Consider the following 21105-nt stretch of genomic DNA (forward strand, 5'->3'; position numbering starts at 1 on the left):
GATAAGGTAACCTGAATCCACCCAGCTTTCGCTCCCATACAACAAAGTTGGTCGAAAGATTGAACGGTGCACAGATAACTTAGTCTTGGTACTGACTTCCTTCTTGCAGAAGAGAGTAGATCGTAGCTGAGCGCTCACTGCATTAGCTTTGCTACACCTCGCTTCCAGTTCTTTCACTATGTTGCCACCCTGTGAGAATATGCATCCTAAGTACTTGAAACCGTCCACCTGTTCTAACTTTGCTCCTCCTATTTGGCACTCAATCCGTTTATATTTCTTTCCCACTGACATTACGTTCGTTTTGGAGATGCTAATCTTCATACCATAGTCCTTACATTTCTGATCTAGCTCTGAAATATTACTCTGCAAACTTTCAATCGAATCTGCCATCACAACTAAGTCATCCGCATATGCAAGACTGCTTATTTTGTGTTCACATATCTTAATCTCACCCAGCCAGTCTATTGTTTTCAACATATGATCCATAAATAATACGAACAACAGTGGAGACAGGTTGCAGCCTTGTCTTACCCCCGAAACTACTCTGAACCATGAACTCAGTTTACCGTCAACTCTAACTGCTGCCTGACTATCCATGTAAAGACCTTTAATTGCTTGCAAAAGTTTGCCTCCTATTCCATAATCTTGTAGAACAGACAATAACTTCCTCCTAGGAACCCGGTCATATGCCTTTTCTAGATCTATAAAGCATAGATACAATTCCCTGTTCCACTCGTAACACTTCTCCATTATTTGCCGTAAGCTAAAGATCTGGTCCTGACAACCTCTAAGAGGCCTAAACCCACACTGATTTTCATCCAATTGCTCCTCGACTAATACTCGCACTTTCCTTTCAACAATACCTGAGAAGATTTTACCCACAACGCTGATTAAAGAGATACCTCTGTAGTTGTTACAATCTTTTCTGTTTCCATGTTTAAAGATTGGTGTGATTACTGCTTTTGTCCAGTATGATGGAACCTGTCCCGTCTCCCAGGCCATTTCAATTATCCTGTGTAGCCATTTAAGACCTGACATTCCACTGTACTTGATGAGTTCCGACTTAATTTCATCCACCCCAGCTGCTTTATTGCACTGCAATCTATTGACCATTTTCTCCACTCCCTCAAACGTGATCCTATTTCCATCATCATTCCTATCCCATTCTACCTTGAAATCTGAAACATTACTGATCGTATTTTCACCTACATTGAGCAACTCTTCAAAATATTCCCTCCATCTGCCCAAGGCATCCACAGGATTCACCAGCAGTTTTCCTGAGCTGTCCAAAATACTTGTCATTTCCTTCTTACCTCCCTTTCGAAGACTGCTAATTACACTCCAGAATGGTTTTCCAGCAGCTTGACCCAATGTCTCCAATCTGTTTCCAAAGTCTTCCCAAGATTTCTTCTTGGATGCTGCAATTATCTGTTTGGCTTTGTTTCTTTCTTCAACATAACTTTCTCTGTCTACCTGAGTTCTAGTATGTAGCCATTTTTTATACGCCTTCTTTTTCCTTTTCATGTAAAAATAAAATTGTGATCTTCGCACTTCTTTTTCTTAATTTCAAAACGGTACTTACTTAAAAAAACACGCCTCGTAGATGCTACTTCAGTACTGCGGGGTAAACGCTAAGTCCACCGTCAGAATTTCAAAGGTTACCAGGGATCTGCTTTAGATCTACTAAATGGCTTAAATGACTTCCAGGGGCAACAAAAATTTAATTTACAGTACTTCATATAATTGTTGACAGAATTTAAATATTTAAAAGGCTGTCATCATGAGACTCGTAACTCACGTCGCCCAACTAACCCAAAGTATAATCACCCAATATATGAGAACGGGGAGTGCTTAGCGGCTTCCAACAAACTTTACACATATTTCAACCCTTTCCCATATTTTTTCTCGCTAACACTCGCCACAGAATAATGTATTTTCTCTGTTCACGTTGTAAAACATCAGCCTCAGGCACGAAGTTTTAATGTGTTACTTCTTTACCGCTATATATTCGGAATGCATTTTGCAGACAGTACCCACACATACCACGGGGCTGTACCTGGAAAACGTATCATTCTACGACACGTTGTTCAGGAAATGTGACGTCATGAGCATAGAGATGCACGAAACGGATGTTTTAGACATGAAGCCGATTCTTCAAATAATCGGTGGAGGGGAGGTGGTTTTACTGGCGCCTAAGGATACGAGGACGATTGGTGGAGACAGTTCACTGTTTTCCCTTTTAGCACTCCAGCTAAAGCGTCCACAGTCACTCGCTACTGTGTTATTCTCGACTTAACATCTACAACTTTTGCGCCAGAGAAGACCATTTTACTATCAAGAACTACGACTTCGCTCTGTACAATGATACTAACTCCGCCTCAGGAACCTTCAAGATGTTTTTTCTCTTGCTGAATAATGACAGAATAAACCACGTAATATTACAACCAAAATTATGTTTACCATCTGGAGCTCAGCGTAACAGAAAGGATAACGGTGCGAGTTTCGTTTGAGGCCTTCCATTGCCTTTTGTGCTATTTAGTGTACGTTCGCGAGTGCCAAAAGTTTTGTGTTTTTAGAAAGGCAAGCTTATTGTGGTAACAGAAATTTATTGCAAAGAGTTAATGTCCAAGTTCGCGAAATATTAAATGTACTTTGCGATATTTAACGTACTTTTCGTTATAAAAACTAAAACTGCAAACTAAATTTAGAAGAATATTTGCCTAGGATAAGGTAAATACTCCGATGCGTATTTAGTTGCAAATTTTTGTGTATTTATATCGCACATAAACGACGAAAAATGTAAGGGGGAGGAAGGAAAGGGGGAGTCCACTACATAACTTTCACTCAGATCTGAGCGAATGAAAAGGGCGGAGACAATACGAGAAAAGTGCTAAGAGGCCAGTCAGTCTTTGACAAACTTATATAAGTCTTACAATATAAGTCTGCCATATACGGATAACCTGAATACATCAAGCAGCGACGATTTTGCTGGTCGCTGTATTCAAGCTATAATCCTTATAATCCTATTACAGCCACATTTCTGAAAAGTCAGTTTTCGACAAGATAGCGTTTGACATATACCTCAATATTATGAAAAAGACTACTTAAGTAAGGAAAATTAATCTCCAGAATTGAGATAAGCAACAAGGTTACTCGAACAGGAAAAGATTAATTGAGAAAGCTTCATTTTAACAGCTAAACAAAATAATCTTATGATACAAAGTGATTGACTACGTGACAAGAACGAATGCGATAACCTCTCAATCTTTGTATACGTATCGCCATACGATAAATAAATAAAGTCTGCCATACACGGAGGAATACAACTTTTCTGAGAAAAACTGCTTTTTGGTAATCGCATAAGCCAGCTATACGAAGAAAATCATCACTGCGTCAGAAATAAATGTACCACTAACTCATCTTTGAGTTCTTGATATTTTCCTGCTGTGATTTAGCTTGTAAAATTTCTAAGGCTACAGCAATAGATGTAACGAAGGCAGTGCACATATCGTAGGTGGGGCAGTCATTAAGCTACTGGACTCAAGTGCAGATCCCCATTTACACAAACCTGGAGACACGTAAAAAGTATGGATTTTTCTTTGTATAGAGTACCTTGACCTAGATACCGATACCTTTTTACTCGATACTTTTCAAATGGTAGTCTTACTCATATTAATAGTTTATAGCAGTTATGGTCTCAAATAATTCTAGCGCTGACGTTTAACATTTTTCTCTTCAACCGAAATTCTGGCCGCTCTGGCTGATCAAAAAGGTAGAACGAGCCCTTATTTGGCAACACTTGCGACGCTGTTGTGGGCTAATCCAGTTTAGAGGAATCGGAAAATATAAAAGTATTATTCCAGTTGTACAATCTATCCAACAGACCTGCGAGAGTTTATTTTCAAAAGGCCGCGCGGGGTAGCCGTGCGGTCTGGGGCGCCTTGTCACGGTCCGTGCGGCTCCCACCGTCGGAGGTTCGAGTCCTCCCCCGAGCACGAGTGTGTGTTGTCCTAAGCGTACGTTTGTTTGATTATGTAGTGAATAAGCTTAAGGACCGATGACCTCAACAGTTTGGTCCCATAAGACCATAAAAAAAATAAAAAAATAAAAATAAAAGGAGAGAGAGAATTGAAAGGCAAGGCAGGACGTTCTCAAAGTCACGTAAGACAGTATCGACGAAACGGCTGGATAAAATATTGTTTTTCCGTGGCTTTAAGGAGGTAGAATGGGAAGTTTAGGTACGGTTTGATTTATGTACGTTGCGGTACTGTTCAGTTGTTTTCTGACAATCTGTACCGTGAAAAGTCCTAAATTTTCAAAATTTGGTTGGTTGGTTGGTTTGGGGAAGGAGACCAGACAGCGTGGTCATCGGTCTCATCGGATTAGGGAAGGATGGGGAAGGAAGTCGGCCGTGCCCTTTCAGAGGAACCATCCCGGCATTTGCCTGGAGTGATTTAGGGAAATCACGGAAAACCTAAATCAGGATGGCCGGACCCGGGATTGAACCGTCGTCCTTCCGAATGCGAGTCCAGTGTCTAACCACTGCGCCACCTCGCTCGGTTTTCAAAATTTGTCATCCGTAATGGAAAAAAAAGGGTTTTGCTTAACGCGTGTATTATTCTATTTATAACTTGTAAAAACCGACTATACACCATCTGATCAAAAGAATGTGGACACCTATTAGTGGACATTAATGTGAGGTACATCCATCCTGGTCAGAATTTTGCCAGGGACAATTTCACATTCTTTCTCGAGAGCCGAAATTAGAGAAGACGGTAATGTTGGACGCTTGTGTCTGGGGCGAAGCAGACGTTCTAACTCATTCCCTAAGTTTTTCATTAGATTCAGGTCAGAACTCTGGATAGGGCAATCCATTTCAGGACTGTTACTGCCCACAAAGAATTGGCTCACAGATGCTACTGTGTGACAGGCTCCATTGTCATGCTAATACAGATAATCATTGTCTCCGAAATGTTCCTCTAACCTATGAAGTACACAGTGCTGTGAAAAATGTTCATATTCTTCCGCATTTAGAGTTACCTTAAGCCAAATAAGGGAGCCACATCCTAACCACAAAAAACATCCTCATACCGTAACACCAGCTATTCTGTACGTCTCTGTCGGCACTATATACGACAGGAATTAAAAAGTTTCCATGTGTTCGCCAAACCCAAACCCTTCCACAGGGTGTAGCGTGATTCACTACTCCAAGTCAATCGGTTCCAGTCATCCGCTGTGCAATGTCGTCGCTTTTCACACCATCTCAGTGTCACTTAGTACTGATTAGAGAAATGCTTGGCTTACCAAGAGCTATTAAACCACCGTGCCTTATTCTTTGGGGCTCCCTACGCACAATCATTGTCCTAGCTGGACTGCTGGGAGCATTTCGGAACTCACGAGTGGTTGCTTCCGTCGATTTCATGCCATTTTTGTTTACAACCATGCTCCATACTTCGTAATGCTCTGTCTGTCAAGTATGAGGTCTACCTGACCTTTGTTTAGCTGTAGTTGTTCGTATTTGCTCTTCGCAGTCACATGACCAACAGTCGGCTTGGGCAGCTTTAGATGGGATGAAACGTCCCTGTGGATTTGTTATTCAGGTCACATCCAACGACTAGTCCATATTAGAAATCACTGAGCACTCCGGGCAAACGCATCCTCCGGTCACTTTCGCGGTGCATAGTGGTGTCCAGAAACTTGATAGTTTATCTCTCCACCACATATAGATTTTAAAAACAGAAATTGGAGCCGATGAGAATATCTACTCAAATCTATCCAAGTATAGGTACCCTTTCGACGCTTTTATGAGTACGATACGTACCCATACAGATGTAGCTTTTTCGAGGTTTCTGTAAATCATGGTGATTACCTGATACTGTTAGCTGTATTGGAGGCGATCTCAAAATCTATAAACACGGCTACTCTTCGTATTAGATGTTTATTCGCCCACATTGCACAAAGCTACACAATGCTTACTAGTTTCAGCGAAATTCAATCGCCAAATGATTTGCACATGGCGATTTAATTTCGCTGAAAGTAGTAATCATTGTGTATTTTTGTGCGATCTGGGCAAATAAACTTCATTAATAAGAGGAACATCCGTGTTCCATAAATCACTTCAAGCGAACACCGGGTATTTCCTCCTACAAGGAAGTTAAAATTCTTCGAGCAATCCGACATGAGCTCCATACGTAATGAGCCCTTCATTGACGGGACGTTAAAACCCAATTTTACTGCCGGCCGGTGTGGCCGTGCGGTTCTATGCGCCACAGTCTGGAACCGCGTGACCGCTACGGTCGCAGGTTCGAATCCTGCCTCGGGCATGGATGTGTGTGACGTCCTTAGGTTAGTCAGGTTTTAGTAGTTCTAAGTTCTAGGGGACTGATGACCAAAGATGTTAAGTCCCATAGTGCTCAGAGCCATTTGAACCAGCCCAATTTTACTTCTCCCTTTCATGTTCGAAACACTGTTTTAAGTTCCTTCTGAAATACTCCAAATACGATTAATATCTGTGGATGGTGGTTGGTTGAGCAGTCAGGAATAGTATCTTGTAAACAAATTTTTCTCATCCTTGGATGTGTGCTGCCACGCAGGGCATTTTTTCGACAGAATAATAAATTAGGATAAAAACTGAGAAGCCGTCAGAGAAATGGATGCACCCGGGGTACAGAACTGTCCGTCACGCGCAAGTAACAGTAATTCGAATGCCAGCTACGCCGCGTAATGTTTTACGAGCCGTAATTATCGACGCGGCAGAAATAACCCTGGCATTACTGCGAGTTAGCGTGGCCACGCGAAGTCTGCCGGTAAACAGGTCCACCCAGCGTTCGCGGAGCGCGCCTGCCCTTATCGCCGGCCAGAGCTGGCGATTTACGCACCGGTCACAAAAACTGGTCCAGCGCAGACCGACCCAGCAGCCAGCGGGATCTCGCCCAGACACGTGTTCGCGGCGCATTCCTCGCGTAATGACAGCTGTGCGTTGCTAGCGCGCTGACGTGTTCGCGGTTGCTCGCTAACAAATCACAGCAGACTGGTAGACTATCGCTCAAAGATCGTCTTTACGACTCCGATCGAGGCTTCTCTAGACCGCTTCGACGCGACTTGTAAATAAACATCGCTCGTGACGGAAGCTGAGAAGCAAACTGTGTCGATTGCTTCCTTTTACAAGTCTATGAAGGCTGAATTTGATAATATAGCCTCTCTCTGTGCATCTGATCCTCCTCCACACTCTCTCCGTCCATTTCATACTCCCCTCTCTCTCTGTCCCACTCTATCCTCCTCCCTCTCTCTGTCCCCCTCACTTCCTCCCCCTCTCCATCCATCTCGTCCTCCGATTTTCCTACCCAACTCATCCTCCCCCTCTTTCACTATCCATCTCCTACCCCTTCTCACTACTCAACCTTTGCAAGGCATGGCGGTTATACCAGCGCAACACATCTGTCATGCAGGGAAACCTACATATCAGGGGTAAAAAACTTTTTGGCAGTACCTGTGATATTATGACATCCTGGACCTTCTAATCCACACAGTACTGCTTCTTATACACTGAAAAGCCATAGAAGCTGGTACACCTGCCTAATATCGTGTAGCGCCCACACGAGCATGCAGAAGTGCCACAACATGATGTGGAATGAACTCGACTAATGTCTGAACGAGTGCTGGAGTGAACTGACACCATGAATCCTGCAAGGCTATCCATAAATCCGTAAGAGAACGAGGGGGGTAGAGACCTCTTCTGAACAACACATTGCAAGGCATTCCAGATATGCTCAATAATGTTCATATCTGGGGAGTCTGGTGGCCAGCAGAAGTGGTTAAACTCGAAACAGTGTCCCTAGAGCCACTCATGTAGCAATTCTGGACGTGTGGGGTGTCGCATTGTCCTGCTGGAATTGCCCGAGTCTGTCGGAATGCACAATGGGCATGAACGGACGCAGGTGATCAGGCAGGATGCTTATGTACATGTCACCTATCAAAGTCATATCTAGACATATCAGAGATTCCACATCACTCCAACTGCACATGCCCCACACCATCACAGAGACTCCAGCAGCTTGAACGGTACCCTGCCGACACGCAGGGTGCGTGGATTCGCGATGTCGTCTCCAAACAAGTCCATCCCTCGATATAATATGAAACGAGACTCGTCCAACCAGGCATTATGTTCCCAATCGTCAAAAGGCCGATGTCGGTGTCGACGGGTCCAAGCGTTGCCCACCGCAGCGCCTATTCTGCGTGTTTACATACCTCTGTATTTGAATATGCATGCCTATAACAGTTTCTTTGTGGCTTCAATGTATAACAAGCACTATGTGAACCAAATTTGGTTGAACACTTGAAATCAATCCAGTGGTTTAGTAGGAAATCCTGGACATATACACACATCCATCCATTCATACATACATACATCCTGTTTAATACATATTCTCTCTCTCTCACACACACACACACACACACACACACACATATATATATATATATATATATATATATATATATGTGTGTGTGTGTGCGTGTGTGAATATGTATTAAACAGGATGTATGAATGGATGGATGTGTGTGTATGTCCAGGATATATATCTGTGTGCATGTGTTCCGTATAATGATAATATAAACACCATTCCTATAACTTAATACGAAGTGGGCTAGCACCGCAAAACATGGAGGTGAACCAGACCCAAATCAAAACTGTGGGTCGATTTCCACGGTTGGTCTGGTATACCACTGAACCTGAGTGTGATTTTTAGGCTGTTTTTCACGCTTGCTTAGGCAAATGCTTGGCTGGTCCCCAATCTCCACCTCAGAAAATACGACACACAAACAGTTAAAATAGTATAACCCACAGAACGAAGCTCACACGATTCACAGGCAGATCGCGCACAAGACTTCCGTTCCTTAGATTTACTAACGAGTGCGGCGATGGGGAGAGCATCTGGCCTAGAAGATAAAATAAAGTAAAACAAAATTTTGAAAAACGTAATGTAAACATCGCATATGAATCTCAGCTTTCACTGTTGCTACTTTTAATCCTCGTTATTAGCGTAATACAAGATTTATACCAAAGCAGTTCCAAATATAAAATTTACTGCACCGATTGTAAGGCAACATCGAACAAATGGGAAGGCATTTTAAAACGCGATACAACGAACACAAAACTACAAAGAAAATGCATAAAATAAATCCGCCTTCGCAGCTCACTTGATACAAGAACGTCACATGGTACACAACATCAAAAACAACCCCGTAATTTTTCATACCGTGAGGAAGGGTTTCTTTATCGATGTGTATGAACAATCAGAAATTTACGCACACCTGAAAAAATCCAAAGAAAAGGCGCTCAGTTACACTTAAAAGTACCGGTTTCTTGTACATCTGCCACTCAGTTATTCATAAATTCCTCTAAAGTTAATCCTCAGATTCGTAGCTATATCTAGAATGTGTCTAACAGAGTGTTGTAATACGACAGTATGCCATCTTAGACAATTTATAACACTCAAAACACTTGATAATGGTACTTTGAAGCCGAAATCATGATTGTGTAAGTGTAAATGTAACACTCTAAATATAAAACAGTCTAATGGAGGTACTGGCTTTATATCTAGAAGTTCGTAAACTTGCTTTGTATGGGGCCCACGATGCGTACAAGATACACTAACGAGCTATGCAGTTCTGTGTCTTTCAACTTCAGTACAGCACTCGACTTTAATGTCCCGTCCACTGCATTTCACGCTTTTATTAAATCAGGAAAGCTGTTTTTAGTCTTTTAATTGCAAAACATGCAATTTGGAGTTTTCTAAGCCAGGACATAAATCCTCTTTACCCCAAACAATTTTTATAATGTAAGAACTTGAACAGTCCAGTCTTTAAAATCTTGACACACCCACATTTCTCACGATATCACTGTGCAAATAACATCTCAAATCCATCTGGTTGTACTTTCATATGGATGCTGTTTCTCTATAGCTTAATGGAAGTTTTATACTATATCTTTATAAATATGTAAGCCTCGTTTTCTCATCTTCATTATACATGTTGTTCCCGGTGAACGGTCATTCTAAGCAAACATGGGTTCTAAAATGCATCCTTAAGAGTTATGAGCAGTTCTTCATCTTCGATATACTGCGAAACAAATCTCTTCTACTGCAGGCTCTTTGCTTCCCATATTTTGGGAGGCGGTAGCAGGGAACCAAATTAGAAAAAATTGTCTGGTAAACATGGGCTCTAAAATCCATAACTTAAGGACTGTGTGAACTTGTTCATTACAAGCGATATGTTTCACTGTAGCGAAGATGAGGATGTCCTCATTGCTTTTAAGGTACACACTATAGAACCCATGCTTACAGGACTTTTTTTCTTGTTTTGCTACCTGCTACCACCTCTAAAAAAATATGGAAACCAAAGATCTTCCAGTAGAAGAAGCTTTTTTCACGGCATTAAAGATGAAGTAGTTCTATTAGCTCTTAAAGTATGCATTTGAGAGCACGTGTTTACCTGATCATTTTTGTTTCGAATGATCGTTTCTGTCATATCTCTGAATATTGGTAAATCTTCCTGGGATACCCTGTCTATCACATTTATAAAAGTTTTCAGAACCTCTTGAAAATGGCCGAAACCGGTAGTGGACTCAATAAAATTCTCAGGACAGCTGGAGCGGTTGTAAAATAAATTGCGAAATCTGATAGGCAACGGACTGCGTATGACATGATAAAAGGCGAGAAAGAATGAATGTAAGCTCTGAAATCATAAAAATTGAATTTCACTTACTCAGAGTACTCAATAATCTTACTGGCTAATTACACACAATAGAGATGTGGGGATTATCTGGACGAATTAGTGCATTTAACCATTTCATAGAGGTGGGATATGAGACTGCGTGGTTCTTCCACAGATGTGGCCCACGAGTAAATACAGCCTCACAGCTTTTCGTTGTTTTGCCAGATTACGTCATGACTGTTATGCAGTACAGAATGTTAATAGCGCTCACAACCAGCCACTATTACTGATTTAGTTTATTTTGATAAAACTATGGAAATCGTTTGGCTATGATAATGTAAATTCGAAACAGATCGCTTGAAGTTAAAAATGCCGGCCGTTGTGCCGAGTGATTCTAGGCGCTTCAGTCTGGAACCGTGAGACGGCTACGGTCGCAGATTCGAATCCTGTCTCGAGCATGGATGTGTGTGATGTCCTTAGGTTAGTTAGGTTTAAGTAGTTCTAAGTTCTAGGGGACTGATGACCTCAGAAGTTAAGTCCCATAGTGCTCAGAGACATTTGAACCATTTGAAGTTAACAATACCAGATTGTGGCTGGTTGCTGCTGAATGTTACAAGCACATAAGGCTCTGTTTCTTATGTGAGTACTAGTCGTGCTTAGTGCGCACGGAAGTTCCTGTGAAGTTTGGAAAGTGGAAGAGAAGAAGGTAGTAATGGAACTGTGAGTAAGGGTTGTGAGACGTTTTGTCAGTGGGAGCAAGGTTCATGTTTCGAGTTCCCTTCTGGCACGTAGTTTTAATCTGACAGGAAATTTCAGAACTGTGCACGCACTACTTCAGAGTGGGAGTTTCATTCAAATTCAGTATGAGTTTGTACAGCCTGGGAAAAATAAAATTGGCCCAGAAAATATGAGGGCTACTGGGGAAGTAAGGGAAGATCGGTAGCGAAATGGAAACAACAGTGAAAATCTAAACTTTTTTATTGACTTGGACATTTGTCGTAGGGCTGTACCAACTTTCTAAATCCCTCGTCTTAGAAGACAGCCTGCTCTGCTTTCCGACAATTTTCTACGCTGAACTGCAGCTCATTGTCTTCTCCAAAACGTTTCTTCATAGCCAGAGGTTCATCAGAGTAGAGATGAAAATCAGAACGGGTAAGTCCGGGCCATATGGTGGATGATCAAACACTTCCCATCTAGCACGCTCGTGCAATGTGCGGCCGAGAACTGTCATGAATAAGGAACTACATAGCAGTTACGTTACAGTTACGTTATGTGGGCTAGCATGAAATCAGGGGAATTCTCTTAGCAGACGCTCACACTTGGCACGAGCAAAGACAATATTTTCTTGGAATTTTTACGCGCCCATTGTGCTCTCAGAAGCGAAAAGAGCGACCTGACGCTATCTACGGACATACTACAGACACCGCCCAACATATCACTGCAAAGCTTCGTCAGATTTTCACTGTGGTTCTTATTTCTCCACCAATCGTTCCTTACTTTCCGAAAAGTCCTCGTATTTCACGCGCTTTAAAGTAGGCAATCCAACGTACATCATCTGCCCCGACCATGGAAGATTCGACGGGCGTCCGTGCAAAAATAAAATCTACTTACGTGTTTGGAGTAAACCAGAATGAGATTTTCACTCTGCAGCGGAGTGTGCGCTGATATGAAACTTCCTGGCAGATTAAAACTGTGTGCCCGACCGAGACTCGAACTCGGGACCTTTGTCTTTCGCGGGCAAGTGCTCTGCCATCTGAGCTACCGAAGCAGTTTGGAAGGTAGGAGACGAGATACTGGCAGAAGTAAAGCTGTGAGGACCGGGCGTGAGTCGTGCTTCGGTAGCTCAGATGCTAGAGCACTTGCCCGCGAAAGGCAAAGGTCCCGAGTTCGAGTCTCGGTCGGGCACACAGTTTTAATCTGTTTGGAGTAAACCTTTTTTATTTTTCGACATAGTCTCCTTTTAGATTTATAGACTTCGTCCAACGCTGTTCTAATTTGTCGATCCCTTCCGAATAATAGGAATTGTCCAAGTCTGCAAAGTAGCTATTAGCTGCTGCAATCACCTCCTCGTTTAAATAAAATCTTTGTCCCAACACCCATTTCTTCAAATTGGGAAACAAATAGTAGTCCGAGGGCGCCAAGTCTGGAGAATAGGGGGGATGTGAATCGAGTTGGAATCCTATTTCCATTAATTTTGCGATCACAACTGCTGAGGTGTGTGCTGGTGCATTGTCGTGATGGAAAAGGACTTTTTTGCGGTCCAATCGCTAGTGTTTTTCTTGCAGCTCTGTTTCCAAATGATCCAAGAATGATGAATAATATGCACCTGTAATAGTTGTACCCTTTTCTTGATAGTCGATGAGGATTATTCCTTGCGAATCCCAAAAGACAGTAGCCATAACCTTTCCGGCCGAAGGAATGGTCTTCGCCTTTTTTGGTGCGCATTCTCCCTTGGTAAACCATTGTTTAGATTGTTCTTTGGTCTCAGGAGTATAGTAATGTATCCATGTATCATACACAGTGACGAAACAACGCTTAAAGTCCTGCGGATTCTTCCTGAATAGGTGCAAACCATCCTTGCAACACTTCACACGATTCCGTTTTTGGTCAAGTTTGAGCAATTGCGGAACCCATCTTGCGGATAGCTTTCTCATGTCCAAATGTTCATGCAAAATATTATGTACCCATTCATTCTAGATGCCCACAGCACTAGAAATCTCACGCACCTTATCTCTTTTGTCATCCATCACCATATTATAGATTTTATCAATGATTTCTGGAGTCGTAACCTCAATAGGGCGTCCAGAACGTTCAGCAATACTTGTACCCATATGGTCACTCTGAAAATTTTGAAACCACTTTTAAACTGTTCTAATCGAAGGTGCAGTCACCGTAATGTTTATCAAGCTCCTCTTTAGTCTCCCGAGGCGTTTTGCCATTCATAATGTAATGTTTAATCACCACACGAAATTTTTCTTCGTCCATTTTTTGATAATCACTTGACTTCCTTGATTCACACGAATGCCAAACACAAAGGCTGAAACTGGGTGTGCGTTTTTTCCAAAGATGCTACTAACTAAACATGACCTCGATACACGCCAGTCATGATATCTCTTGGACTCTGCACGGACTTTTCAAACGCCCCTCGTATGTTGGGTTGCCTGTCTTAAGATGAGTGAAATATTTTCCGGGCCAGTATTATTTTACACACCCTATACTGCATATCACCCTTTTGTTTCTTGCTCAACTCTTCATATTTGTGCTACAATGTCATCTCTTCACAATAAGTTTCGATAAGAACTGTTTTACTCTGCCTTGATTCTGTTATCCCATTACTGATTAACATGTATATTTTAAAATTTTAAAATCCAAGCAAACTTCCTTGATAAAACAGTTTTCCTTTTCTCTCTGTCAGTGATCTTACACGTTTTACGCAATCGGTGCGCCAAGTGTGAGAAAGCGATATTGCTGCTACGCTATTGTGGACGCCAAGCTAGCTACTATCACGGTCAAATTATGCTTTCGTCCGAGGCGTTACAGTTGCTGCCGAGCGTAAGGCGGCAAAGAATCAGCAACCAGAGATAACGAGTTTATGACGTAGTAGCTGCTCTATAGCGTCCCAGAGGCTTAACGTTAATTTCTCCGGAGGGAGTGTCATGGGACCATTACTTCATGATGCTGTTGTGTACAGAGTACGTACAACGCTAGGAAATTGTAGCAAGTTCCAGGAAATGCAGGGAGTGACAATTGACTTTCAACATAACAAGTACAACGTATTGCGAAAACATTAACAGAAATACCAGTTATTGTTTGATTACACGATTGCGGAACAGTCACTGCTTGGAAGCAGTTACATGCATAAAATATCTAAGAGTAGCGATTTGAAGCGGAACGACTACATAAAACTAATCGCGGTTAGAGCAGATGAGACTGATTGAAAGAACCCTTAGGAAATGTAGTCCATCAGCAAAGGAGGTAGCATAAACACTCGTTTGACCAATACTTGAACATCGCTCGTCACTGTTGGATCGACACCAGAAAGGATTGATGGGTGGAATAGAGAAGATTCAAAGAACAGCAGCATGTTTCATTACAGGCTGATTTACTAAGCACGAAAGCGCGTCGGAGATGGTCATCCTACTTCACTGGCATACGCTGCAAGATGTTTTCCGAATTACTGTGTGGTTTACTATTAAAATTCTGAGAGCGTTCGTTGCTACGCATATGTCGCTAAATACCATGAAGGCAAAATCAGAGTGATTCGGTTCCACACCAGCAATCGCTATTCCCATTAAACGTTCGCGACTGGAACAGAAAAAGGAGTACGCGCAAAGGTACACAAGGTACTCTCCACTACATACCTTAGGGTGGCGAAGTATAGATGTTGATACAAAGGATACAGGATCTAAATCTCAGAAATAATAATAATAATAGATATACTAATTTCGTGCGGCTTATTGGCCTAGTGCAAGTCTTTCAATTAGACGCCACTTGTGAACATGGGCTGAGAAGAAATTGTATAGCTTGATTATTTCGGAAACTTCTGCAGGGCGTGTCAAGTGTTAATCATAAGTAGTGCGCAGCACGTAATGCTGCTGTGTGTTGCTGGTTGCTCTAATTTCTGTGCTACCGGGCGATTGTACCGATGGCAGGTCTGTATGCTACCACAGAACCCATGATCACTCTTTGTTCTATGTCTCACACCTGAAATTAACGTTTAAGGTGCAGAACTGTCTCCGACGAGATTGTTTCTCTGTATCCACCTACCACATTTTTGCGAAACGAGCGTTTGTTTTTCGCAAGACTGCAAGTTCTGTAAGTACATCCATAACACTCTTGTACCGAATGGACAGCCACTTACTACCACAGCAAAGAAAAGAAAGAAACTTGATTTTCTTTCTGTCTTCCTTCTATCGCACGCTTGTTCGCTAGCTCTTGTCTTAACAAAATTGATTGAGTCGCTTCCATTTATTCCCCAAACGATCGGTTAACGTTTATTTCACGGTCGATCCAAAGCTTCCAATCTAAACAGGTTCTCATTCTCATGGTCCAGAACGTAAGAGATTTATCTTTCATTTAGATACGTTCCGTTATATTAAATTCTGATTCACTTAGGACAAAGTGCAGTAACTTCAGTATTTTTTGATGGGTTCTGCAGCGCCCGAAACAACTAACCTGTAAGATTAAATTACGTGATTCTCTCTCCGATCTGCTGTACTGAATACATTGGTCTAACCAATTAAGAGTATCTGTAGAGATATCCTGATACATACTTGGGGACAACGCAATCTTTCTTTATCATTACAGGAAATGATAGGCAACAAGACTCGTGGCTGATATACAAGTACATCTGCATCTAACCAAAGTTGATGTTGGCTTCCGGCTTTCATTACGATGAGAATAATATGGCCGTAATATCTCAGCAAAGTGATATACGTGATTTTCTGGCATGGCGAGCCCTAGATGAGATACGTGCTGTTCTGTCATAATGCGAGGAGAAAAACGCTACCGAAGTGTCCCAAACTGAAATATTGCATGTGGACTTATGAGTACACCCAAAAAAAAAAACGACTAATTACAGTCAGCTACACCATCTCTCGCTAACCGTTGAGAAACGAGGTTTGTAAACGACAACGAGACATAGAATACTGATGCAAACTGTCCCCGTCGTCTTCTTGAAATTGGACAACTTGTTTAGATACAATGTGTCACATCATGACTCCAAAGTAGTCACCGGAAACTCTGGTATGAGTGCACACCGAATCCAGAGGTCTTTTCTTCTCTGGTGAACTGCGATTTTCTGCCGTGGCTGACAACCGCTGCATTTGTAATCCAGCAGAACATGAAAGGCTTAAAGAGGTCACATTCGCGCTCGAAATACTCCGCTATCATGGTGGTCGGCTATTAGTGGATTCAAGTCTTGCAGTCGTAGATACCATCTTCGAGTTGTTGATGGCTCGAAGGCACAGTGGTGAATTCTACCGGTTACGTCACATCTGTGTACAACAAATGATTGACAGATCAAGAAAGCAGGAGCTTTACATGTATAATTGCTACTGGGATGAGACACCGCTTGTGCAGAGTTGGGAAGCTGTCCCGCAGGAAATCTCCTTGTCGTGAAAGTCTTAAGCAGTGTCGTTCGGCGGTGCTGAAAACAGTTTTTAACAGTATGACTGGTTGTTGTGTTTCAAGGCCACCACTGTTCCAAAAATATCTTCTCGTGTGTCTACCTATGCTGACGTCATATAAAGGGCTCCCGGTTCTGCATATTATTCTGTAGTTGACAACATATTAATTCAATATGTGTATGATGTCCCGCCTAACTATTCAGTATATTTCAGAATCGTTTCAGTCCAAAAGAACGTAAAGTGCTATTTCAGACTGTATGATCTTTGGTGCTGTCACACTCCAGCTTTTATCAATTAATCTACACAAAACACCTCTGCATCTTTTAGCTTCCGTTCTCGTAATACAGTACATATGGCATCTCGGAAAAGATCTTTACACATTTTTGCCGCATATTCAATCCTAACGTTTTAGGTAAAAACGGGATGTCATAACAAAAAAAAAAAAAGAAAAGGTTCAAATGGCTCTGAGCACTATGGGACTTAACTCCTCAGGTCATCAGTCCCCTAGAACTTAGAACTACTTACACCTTACTAACCTAAGGACATCACACACATCCATGCCCGAGGCAGGATTCGAACCTACGACCGTAGCGGTCGCGCGGTTCCAGACTGAAGCGCCTAGAAACGCTCGACCTCACTGGCCGGCGAAGTCATAGCAAAACCTAGCGAAAAACAATGCTATTGTGACGCTGATTTATCAGAAGCGGAGCAATGCATTTGTTACGTAATTTCAAAGTATTAAAAGAAATTGTCACAAGTTAAATTAATTTGCAGGTGCACTCTGGAAAACGATATAACGCTTGTTTTCAAACACGCAGTTGCATAATTTTAAAAATCGACTATCGAATTGGCGAGTCGTTACCGGCGTAAACTGACAGTACGTGTCACACCGTTGCGCTGCGGCTCAATTAAAAGGTAGGAACATTTCTACTACTGGGTGCTCAAACGCACCTACACAGACACAAGCTACAAGAAACACAAAATAATTATCAAACTATTTGTTTACTAGCCATCATACAGCATCTACCTTTAGCTCTTTACGCTCTGCGGAAAAAGCTAAAGCGCTTCCTTCAGCGAAATAAAATTAAAACTAATATTTTGCTTCAACGAATTTCGCTGTGGTGCATTTCGTGCTATTTTGACTTCACACATTCCGTCGAAAGCTTCTGGACGTCCGAAGATCTGGTGACAACTGACACACCTACTTTCACGCGCAAAGCGACAATACATTAGTATCTGGACCTGTGTATGAACTTCCAGAAAGCTGGAGTAATTCGATACGAATATTAAAATATTTGTTTACGGGCGAGCAAAGTGAGATTTAAAATACTAGTTTTTTCTCTAGACGAATCTCAAATGTCTTAACACTGCCAGCAGAGTAACAAATGTGCCATAAATACTGTTTTGCGTACTAAAGAAAAAATTCATAATTACAGAAATTTACAATGTGGAATCACAAAGCACTGAAATAGGCACGAAGTAAATTGTGCGGCACCTGGGAGGGCCGGAAGACGGTAGCGGAGGACACCGAACGCGCATTAAGATGACAGGCAGCGCTTGTCATTACAGCTTCGCGTCACAACAGCCAGAGATAAAGTGACGTACTTACCGACTGGCGACAGGCAATCGGCACAGCGGCTCGAGACGCGGTCGTCAGCTGTCACGAGACGAGACGCGCAATTGACACACGCAGGGCGGCGCACAGAACGAGGTGTAAACAACGTCGCACAGTAGTCGGCGCGCGTGAGCGGAGACGGCCGTGCTCACCGGGCAGGCACGAGGCGAGCTCTAATGTGGCGCGGAAGTTCAGGTAAGCGCCGGGGTCGCGCCACTGCTGCCAACATGACGGCACCCGCGGCGACGCGCGCCGGAGTCGCCGCCGCTTGGAGGCTGCGCGCTGGACCGCTCGCCGGCTGGCTGACCTATAGCGGGGGCAGGGGCCAAGTCGTGCCGGGGATGAGCACGGCACGCTCCATTATCCGCCGGCATCTACCGGCTTACTTTCGCCCACAAACTGCGACGTCTGCCTGTCCGCCTTGCGTACTCTGGCGCCTCTCGCGGGGCGCGCTCAGTCGCAGGCGACAAGCAGTTACTTCAAATCTTCTTCTTTTAGTGTTCAACCCTGAGGTTGGTTTGCAGCAGAGCGCCATTCCTCACTTCTGTCTGCATCCAAGGTCATTCATGATCTGTTGCATGTATGATATCCTTGGTCGCCCCCGCCGATTCCTTCCCTCAATAGCTGCTCCTGCTATGGCGCAGTGGTTAGCACACTGGACTCGCATTCGGGAGGACGACGGTTCAATCCCGTCTCCGGCCATCCTGATTTAGGTTTTCCGTGATTTCCCTAAATCGCTTCAGGTAAATGCCGGGATGGTTCCTTTGAAAGGGCACGGCCGATTTCCTTCCCCATCCTTCCCTAACCCGAGCTTGCGCTCCGTCTCTAATGACCTCGTTGTCGACGGGACGTTAAACACTAATCTCCTCCTCCTCCCTCCTTCTGCTATTATTCCCATGATGTTGTTGTGTCGTAGGATGTGCCCTACAAGTTTTTCTCTTCTTGTTTGGATGTGCCTCCACAGAGATCTAGTTTCCTGTACTCTTCTAAGCACCTATTCATTTGTTATTTTGTCCCTCCAGCCGATCTTTATCATCCTTCTATAGCACCACATCTCCAGGGCCTCTAGCCGTCTTCTCTCTTCTCTTCCAATCGTCCAAGTTTCACATCCGTATAGCGCCACACTCCAAACGAAACCTTTCATGATACGTTTCCTTATTTTCAGACTGATTTTGTTGCTGGTGAGTAAATTCCTTCTCTGATTAAATGCAATTTTGGCCTTTTGTATTCTGGTCGCAATTTCTTTCTGGGTTCTACAATCTCTTGTGAATTTGCTTCCCAGGTAAATAAATTCCTCTATCACTTCCAACTCCTCTCTTCCAATTCTCATTCTCAAAGGTTCATATTCTGCTCCTATACTCCATACACTTTAGTCTTTTTCTTGTTTATTCTCATTCCATACTGAGTGCATAGAATTTTTTCCGTTGTTCTGAGGACTTCCTCTAGATCTTCTTTCGTCTCCGTGACTATATCAATATCATCTACATAACGTAGCATGTCTGTCATCTGCCCATTAATTTTGATCCCCACCTCAGTAGTTTCTCGAACTTGGTCTATAGCTTCCTGGATGTAAGTATTGAATATAAGAGGAGAGAGAGCACATCCTTGCCTTACCCCTTTTCTAATATTTGCTTCTTGTTCATGGTGACAGTTCCTAATCACTGCCAACTCATTCTTATAGAAGCTGAGTATCACATGGATGTCTTTGTACTTTATTCCACTTTCCCTCAGCACTCTGAACATCTCTTGCCAGATAACGTTATCAAATGCCTTTTCCAGGTCTACCAAGGCAATATAAGTTGGTTTACTTTTCTGTAATTGCTTTTCGATAACGAGTCTCAGTGCCAGAATCGCCTCTCTTGTTCCCAATCCCCTTCTGAAGCCAAACTGATCTTCACTCAGCATATCCTCCACCTTCTCTTCAATTCTCTTCAAAACTATTTTTATGAGAATTTTTGATACATGCGATATTAGGCTAAGAGTTCGGTACTGTTCGCATTTTGTAGCTGCTGCCTTCTTTGGTATAGGAACAATAATACATTTCTGGAAGTCTTCGGCATCTCTCCTGTGTTATAGACGGACCTAATAAGTTTAAGCAGCCTCATTTTCATGCTGTCACCAGCATTCTTTATTAGTTCTGCAGGGATGTCATCAATACCCGTTGCTTTGTTGTCCCGTAGTTCTTTTAGAGCTTCGTCAAATTCTTCTTGCAGAATGTCGTCTCCCTTGTTATCTTCGTCTACTTGCCCTTCTCTTCCCATTACTTCCTCCGAAAGAGGTGTTCCGGCATACAACGCCTCTATGTATTCTTTCCATCTCTTCACCATGTCTTCACCAAACAGCATTTTTCCCATCTTTACTTTCTATTGTGCCTGAGAGTGCTGTTTTACATTTGTTAAAAAATTGATTTCCTGCTCTGCAGGCTAAATCAGTTCTTCCGTTTTCCATATTTTCTTCCACTTCTCTGCACATTTCTTCCATAAAATAATAACTTACGAGAATCCAGCCGGGTGCTGTCTTGGACAACCGCCGATGTGTCGACGGTTTAACATCTCGTCGTTTTCAAGGCGCAGATGCAACAGTTCGCTGAGCATAGCTACTTAAAGCCGGTGTGGATGGGACTAATGCAACCTGGAACCTTGGGACAGC

The 21105-nt window shown here is 42.8% G+C and overlaps 1 protein-coding gene across 1 annotated transcript in view; it reads right to left on the reverse strand.

Moving 5' to 3' along the window:
- Window positions 1–18608, reverse strand: part of LOC126418759 (uncharacterized) — a 462747-nt gene extending 444139 nt beyond the window's left edge. Inside the window, exon 1 of the mRNA XM_050085687.1 lies at window positions 18451–18608. The gene's annotated coding sequence lies outside the window, so the exon portion shown is untranslated. The remainder of the gene's footprint in view (window positions 1–18450) is intronic.
- Window positions 18609–21105: the final 2497 nt, after the last annotated feature.

This window comes from Schistocerca serialis, chromosome 1 (genome assembly GCF_023864345.2).
Source record: "Schistocerca serialis cubense isolate TAMUIC-IGC-003099 chromosome 1, iqSchSeri2.2, whole genome shotgun sequence".
NCBI lineage: Eukaryota > Metazoa > Arthropoda > Insecta > Orthoptera > Acrididae > Schistocerca > Schistocerca serialis.